Consider the following 7785-nt stretch of genomic DNA (forward strand, 5'->3'; position numbering starts at 1 on the left):
CCTGACTCTTAACGTATACTTTAGAATCTGGACCATTCTAAACTATTAAAATATCTGAGTTTGCCTGTAACTTTCAAATGGTAACAGTTAAAAAAAAACTTGGAATTTAGATAAAAGTTCAAAATAAGCTTGAGTTGAAAGTTAGAGAGTCTTTAGTAGGGAATGGCTGGAATCAGCAAGTTATTCAATAGCTGTATCTTGCCTTTGTGCAGAAACAGATGTTAAGGACATCTGAGATTACCAAAAGCAAGTTCTCTCAATCTCAAACTGTTGAATGCCTGCAGCCATTTCCTCAGTGAAAGGTGTGCGTGAGTCTTCCTAGTGTCCTTGGAACAATAGTTGACCACATTATTATTGAATAAATACTATATGCACATTTGTCTGGGTTTTATTTAGTCATAAATCAAATGAAAATTACACAGCACAATATAACATTTCCTATTACACTGAAACTTAAAAGTTTGTCAACTTCTTCCCTTTAAAAAAAGAAAAAAATGTAATCACATTTTATTCCTATATCCCTTTCTCTTTGGCTTAAGTTGCAACCAGAATGCATTTCAGCTTCATTGGTGAATACCTCAGAAGGTGGTTATTAGATTTCAAATAAATACTGTTTGAAACTACACCTCATAAACTTCAATGAAGAGTCACTTCTCTGGATTTATTTCTCTCCTAATTTCAAGTGGATTTCTGGGTTGGACTAGCTCCTTCTTCTACAATAACGGAACTCTTGATTTGTATCTGGCCACATGACTTTATAACAGAGACTTCATTTCCCAGCTTATCTTGCAGCCATTCGTGACCATGTGACTAAATTTTGCTAACTGAGATGTAAGGGTGGTATTTGTCACTTCTAAAGCATGTTCTTAAGAGGAAGATCTGTGCCCTTCTCTTCCTGACTCCTGGTACTTCTATCCTGCTGCCTACAAGGTGAATATGGTAGCTGATCATCTGCGACTATGTGGATTAGTTCAACGGTCTTGGTATGATGGAGAAACAAGGTAGAAGTCCAGGCCCCTGCGTGATAATCCAGGTACATCTGTCTTGTACTACCTTCCAAATGTTTACATGAGAAATACTTCTATCTGATGTAAGCAATTATTATTTTGGGTTTTTGTTATACACAGCTGAAGTGATTTCATATACAATATATTTTACTTCTGTAATGTTCAATTTTTTTTAGAAAAAGTGAAAGATGAGGAAATCATAATAAGCAAGATCTTTGACAACAAGGCACTTGCAGAGTGAACATACTTGGTATCATTCTCCAAAATAAAACTAAATAAAATTGGCAAAATTTTGAAGTGGAAAAGTTGTTTAGATGTTTTCCCTCATATGATTCTTCTTATTTATTTATTTTTTTTTAATTTTTTTTTAACGTTTTTATTTATTTTTGAGACAGGGAGAGACAGAGCATGAACAGGGGAGGGTCAGAGAGAGGGAGACACAGAATCTGAAACAGGCTCCAGGCTCTGAGCTGTCAGCACAGAGCCCGACGTGGGGCTCGAACTCACGGACCGCAAGATCATGACCTGAGCTGAAGTCGGCCGCTCAACCGACTGAGCCACCCAGGTGCCCCTTCCCTCATATGATTCTTAATGAATCTCAAGTTTGTAGTTTTCTTTGGCTTTGACCACACAAATCACTTTTTAGCAGGGATCATTTCTCTCAGTCAAAATAAGTAAAATTAAAGAAGAGTTTTAAGTGTCTTTGCTTTGGGCAGACTTACACAGATACCGTTTCTCTGATGACATTCTTTCTTGACTCCCCTGAGATATAACCACTGGAGAGTTGTCTCTGTAAACAAGTTAGCCAAGAAGCTGCGTCTTTTGGAACTTTAATCAATATTTATCTGATAGTTGAGAAACAACTCTTGAACAAGATTATTTTAAATGATATATTAAATGATTAATTCTTTGGTAATTCATCATCTCTTTGAGATAAGTCTTTGATTATGAATCACTAAGAACAAGTAGTGTTCTTTAATTTCAAAAGGTTCAGTTACCTCTTCCTACTTGGTCTGTATCTTGAGCAGCTGTCCAGGGTACTTAAAATTAATTACTGTAAATACTTAAATTACAGATTTTTTCCCTTTTTTTCTTGGATTGCGGGTTTTGAGAAAATGAAGCTGCTTTTTACAATAATTTAGTTTTTCCATTTTGAACAAGACTTTGAATAATGATAAAGAATAATGGTAATAAATAAAATATTTGCGATTGCCTATGTAAATCATATTAGAAAGATTGTACAACACTTTGAAAACAATGTTATGATGTTTGGCTTATGGTATAGAGATAATATAAATTAAAGATTATGTGTGTAAACGTTATGAACTTAAGGGACATTGACCCTAACCGACCCCTAGTGAAAAATTTCTTCATCGGAATTCCTAGAAGGTAGTCATCTTGTTCTGCTAAAATACCTCCAAGTAAGGGATGCTCAGCACCTCCAGAGGTGGTCCTCTTTAGTTTCTGTATAGTGGAAAACTTCTTTCTGCTCTGGAACTTAATCTAGCTCCTTATGTGTTTCATCATTCCATCCTTCTGGAGCAGCGTTCTAATTTTTGTATTCTCATCCTTTTTTGTGGAGAATGAAGGGAAAACTAATTTCCTGTTCCCAGAGCTTCAATGTTAAGTATTTGAATTGCTTTGCTCCAAACTATGCCCACTTCCTGAATGACCATATAAGACAACAAAGCACCTATTTCTGAGTTCTGTTCAAAATCAAAATCCTAATATGTTCATAATAATCCATTCATGATTTGATAGCAAAGCAATACATAATTACAGAGTGTACAGCAAATGAAGACTTTAAACTTCTCTTATTTATTGGTTGTAATAACTTGAGACTTGCTTACTATTCAGATGGTTGTTCTCAAAGTGTAGGCTGAGGAGTTTATCAGGGTATCACTATTTTACAATAATACCAAGACACTACAGTATTTGCTTTCTTTGTTGTGGATGTCTGAACTGATGATGCAAAAGCACTGGGAAGTAAAACGGCATTAGAGTGAATCAAGCTGTACTGGTAGTCACTGTATTCTCCCCTGCCACATATTCACAGTAAAGAGTTGCCTGTATCATTTAAGAATATCCTTGATGAAGCAGTAAGAATTATTAACTTTATTCAATCTGGACCTTTAAACACATATCTTCCAAATATTCTTTCTGCTGAAGTGGGAAGTACACATAAAGTACTCTTATTGCAAATTTCTAATTCTCTCTCTAAAAAAAAGTACTTGTGCTATTGGAACAAAAAAATACCTGTGCCATTTCTTGAATTATGAGCTGAGCTAGCCATGTTTTTTTTTTCCCATGGAACATTGTTTATACTTGAAAGTATAACTGACACACTATGGTTATTCAGATGTGGGTATTTGGCAGACATTTTCTTGAAAATGAATACAATGCATCTATGACTTTGAAGATACAACTGACAGAGTTCGGTTGCCAATAATAATATTTGAGATTCCAAGTGAAAATTAGTATTTAAGAAGCTTGTATTTGCTATTGTGAGCTTGACAGCTTCCCAATATGTAAAGACTTTACTGATCAGATGGGTAGTGATCTTAATAAATGTGATTTTCTGATATTGTGCAATGAAATGTGTTAACATTTGGAATATTTGCAGAATACAGTCAAAGTGTTTTAAAAATCATCACTGCTTGATGATACAAAGTCATGCATCAACCAAAAAACAATCTATAGTTCAATGGATTTCAATGATTAGAATATAACAAATTTATTGTTATAATTCCAGATTCTACAGTGCAGCTAAGTTTTAAGAAATCACTACTGTGTTGTGTGAAAGGTTAGCTCTCCCCTTGACAAGGATGGAAGAGGCCCTTGGGCCTGACAACATAACCACATGTGTATGGTAAAGAAATTACTACTTAATGAGTGTTGGTGTAATAACAAAGAATAATATCCAGTTATTAATTCTTTAGTATTTACACATATCTCTGTGTGAAGTGAATTTTCTTCACATACTTAAACCAAAACAACATACTATAGCAGGTTGAATGCAGAAAAGATATGGGAGTCTGGCTGTCTTATACAGAGCCAGGTATTTGAGAAAACCAAAAATATAAAACAATATCACTCTTCTGGTTTTTTTGTTTGGAGAAAAATAGTTAATTTTTAATTGAAAATGTTATTTATGTTAACATGTAATGAGTTCATCATTTTTTATCATTTTTAAATGACCTTGATGAATAAGACATTTCTACATGTATTTAAATTTTGACTGCATTAAATATTGATAAATGTGATATGTATCATCCTAAGCTCTTTGAGTGGCCCGAAAACATTTAAGAGTTAGAGGGGACTTGAGACAAAAACAGTTGTGAATGACTCCACTAGGGATATTCTGGTCAAAGTTTACAGCAAGTCATACCCTCCTTCATTCCAAAAGATTGGCAAACAAACAAACAAACAAACAAAAAACAAAACAAAAAAACAGAACCAATGTCTTCATTCTAATAACCAATAGTACTGTATTTACACTTTGTTAAGCTATTTTATTTTATGCCTCTACACATCTTGCACACAGTTAATGCCAGAATTTTACTGCCCTTTGTGTAAACTAGAACTTGAAGCCTTTAAAAAAGTGTACCAAACTCCATGGAACACCTGCAGTATTTTTATCTGTTACCTTTCTTGATTTTGATTAAAAAAAAAATTAGTCATTCATAACTGCAGGTATAATGTCCTGGAGTTTAAAATAAATAACTGCTTGGAATTTTCTCTCTCATGCTTGCTCTCTTCTCTGTCTCTTGCAAAATAAATAAATAAACTTTAAAGTGAAAAAGGGCACCTGGGTGGCTCAGTCAGTTAAGCATCCAATCTTGGTTTCGGCTAAGGTCATGATCTCATGGTTAATGAGATTGAGCCCCATGTCAGGCTCTGCAGTGACTTGGGGTTCTCTCTCCCCTCTCTCTCTCTGCCCCTCCCCTGCCTTCTCTCAACATACATAAATAAACATTTAAAACAAAAGGTATTTCCCAGTTGACTGTCCTCTCATGTCTATCAGTAACTAGTATCATTTTGGAGACTTTTTCACTGTAATAGAAATGAGATGTACCTGAAAAAGTTTAAACTGATAAAAAATAACTAATGAAATTAATGGGATAATTAAATATTTCTGTGCTCTCAGAGTTTAAAAAAGGAAGAAAAAAACAGAAGTAGTCAAAAATGAGAGTGAGTCATTCTAAAGGTGACTCTGAAATTCTCTCTGATCTAGTTTTAAACGCCTCAAAGATGGAAAATAAATAAGGACAGTGGAGAAAAGAAAACTCGCTGCCAATCCACAACCTATAGATGACCACTATAAACAATTGAGGTATGTCTTTTGGGGTGCCTGGGTATCTCAGTCACTTAAGCAACCCATTCACGATTTCGACTCTGGTCATGACCTCACAGTTCGTGAGTTGGAGCTCTGCATCAGGCTCTGCACTAACAGTGTGGAGCCTGCTTGGGATTCTCTCTCACCCTCTCTTTCTGCCCCTCCCCTTTTCATTCTCTCTCTCTCTCAAAATAAATAAATAAACGTTAAAATGAAAAAGGGCACCTGGGTGGCTTAGTCAGTTAAGCATCAGACTTTTGACTTCCACTCAAGTCATGATATCACGGTGGTGGGATGGAGCCCCAGGTTGGTTCCCACTGAGCATGGAGCCTGTTTGGGATTCTCTCTCTATCCCTCTCTCTCACTCTCTGTCCCTCCCCCACTCACACTGTACGCTCTCTGTCTCTGTTTTTAAATAAACATTTAAAATTTTTAAAAATTTAAAAGAAAATTTTTAAAAATTAAAAAATAAATAACTCTTTAGACTTGTAGACATTCATAAATAGAGCATGTAAATATTGCATAACTTATCTGGGTAAGTACCAAGATCTTTCCCATCTCCAAGGAAGAGATCTTAGAAGATAATTTAGAGATTGTTTTCATGTCTATGACTACTTTTCACTGAGTAATTAACATGAGTCAGGAACTGTCCTAAGTACTTTATATACTTATCTTGTTTCTCAAGAACAGTGAAAGGTAGAACTGTATTCAAACCCAGAGTGCCCTGATTGTCACCCCAAGCTGCTGACCATGTTTTGTTACTTTTCATTTGGTTCAACTCCTAACCTCCCCCACTTGCTACTTTTGTGCTCTACACATGAATCTATTGTTGCCCTTAGGATACTTTGTTGCAATTCATTTCTTTATGTATTTGCCTCTGCTAATCAACTTCTTGCTCCCTGAAGGAAGGAACTGTGTCTGAATTCCCCCCGCACAGGAAAATCCATTTTTGCTGGGCTGAATTAATACCATGTTAGGCTATAGAAGCTGAATGAGTTTAAATAGCTTTCCCACTCAATCAGTGTGTATTGTCAGGATCTGAATCTAGGCCTCCCATCCTAACCTTCTGTGGTAAACATTGCAGGTAAGTGCTTCTCAAATATGGTGCATGGACCAACTATATCAGTATCGCCTAGGAATTTGTTAGAAATGCAAATTATTAGCATCCTCCCCTCACCACCACCCCCTTATTGGATAAGATTCTGTAAAGGTAAGGCCCGGAAATCTGTATTTTAATATGTTTTTATTGTGATTCTGATGCACACGAAAGTTCCAGAATCACTCTTCTAAGTGAAGAAACCTAGCAGTTTAATAGAAACAGAATGGTTGACTCAGCATGGAGCATAATAAAACCATTCCTTTGATTTGCTGTGTGATTAGGTTTATAAAATATCCTGTAGAAAATGAAAAATTCAAGCAAAAACTCATCTAGCATGGTTGTTTTTATTTTGAAAAAAAAAATTAATCCAAAACAATAGTCACTCCTTTAAACAACCCGTCACTGAATTAATAATGATTAAATTCACTCAAAAATTCAGTGAAGAAAAGAGTCCATTGGCTAAATAAATATGCCTACCTGGAGGAACCAAAGCAAACAAATGAAATTTCCAGTTAGCACTAGGTATAATTTTCACTGAAATACAAAGGTGCACGGCCTCTGGACCTGTGGTGCAAGTACCAACCCACACACACTTAGGGGCTCTGTGCAAATTCTAATCATGCTGACAGAAGAAACAACTAGAACCAACATTTGTGATTCCTTTATAATGACAGGTAGATTTTAAATATTCCCCTCCAAAATTACAAATATTAGATTCAATTGATTTGCAGACATTTTGGAATAATATGTGCTACAATGTGAATATTATAACTAAAAAAAAAATCATAAGGATTTGAGACCCTTTCCTACTCACTAATTTTTTAAAACAATTCCTCCTCCCTTACTGTCTGCTGCTGAATTTAAAAAATAGCTAAAGGATTTCCTCTCTTAACTAAATCTCTTCTCTTTCTAGCTATATATTTATAAAGTCCTCTGAGAATTAGTTTAGCATAATAGCTTGAGATATTCAGTATTTGATATAGGTAGTATTAATATGAAAAATTCTCAGTACTCTCCTTATATATTATATATGAACATACATATATTATAAATAATGATTTATTAGATATTCTCTCTTAATTCCTTAGTTTCTCTTCTGGAATATCAAGAAAGTGTATATTGCTAAGTTTATGTTACTTTTTTTCCTCCCCTGACATTATAGTCTTGCTTTTGAACAGACTAGAGGACATATTAATAGCATGGCAAATTTAGCAGTAAGAGCTTGAATTCAGTTTGCATTGAGGAGCAAAGATGGAAAATTATTTTAAATCAAATATTTAGCCCCTCTACAGAATGTAAGATCTCCTTCCCATGGTATGGAGGGATCTTCATTGTAACTCATG

The 7785-nt window shown here is 34.9% G+C and overlaps 1 pseudogene; it reads left to right on the forward strand.

Moving 5' to 3' along the window:
* The first annotated feature begins 3796 nt into the window (after positions 1–3796).
* On the forward strand, positions 3797–3875 carry LOC128773356 (U6atac minor spliceosomal RNA; annotated as a pseudogene).
* The last annotated feature ends 3910 nt before the right edge of the window (positions 3876–7785 follow it).

This window comes from Panthera pardus, unplaced genomic scaffold, assembly GCF_024362965.1.
Source record: "Panthera pardus isolate Hobbes unplaced genomic scaffold, ASM2436296v1 HiC_scaffold_24, whole genome shotgun sequence".
NCBI lineage: Eukaryota > Metazoa > Chordata > Mammalia > Carnivora > Felidae > Panthera > Panthera pardus.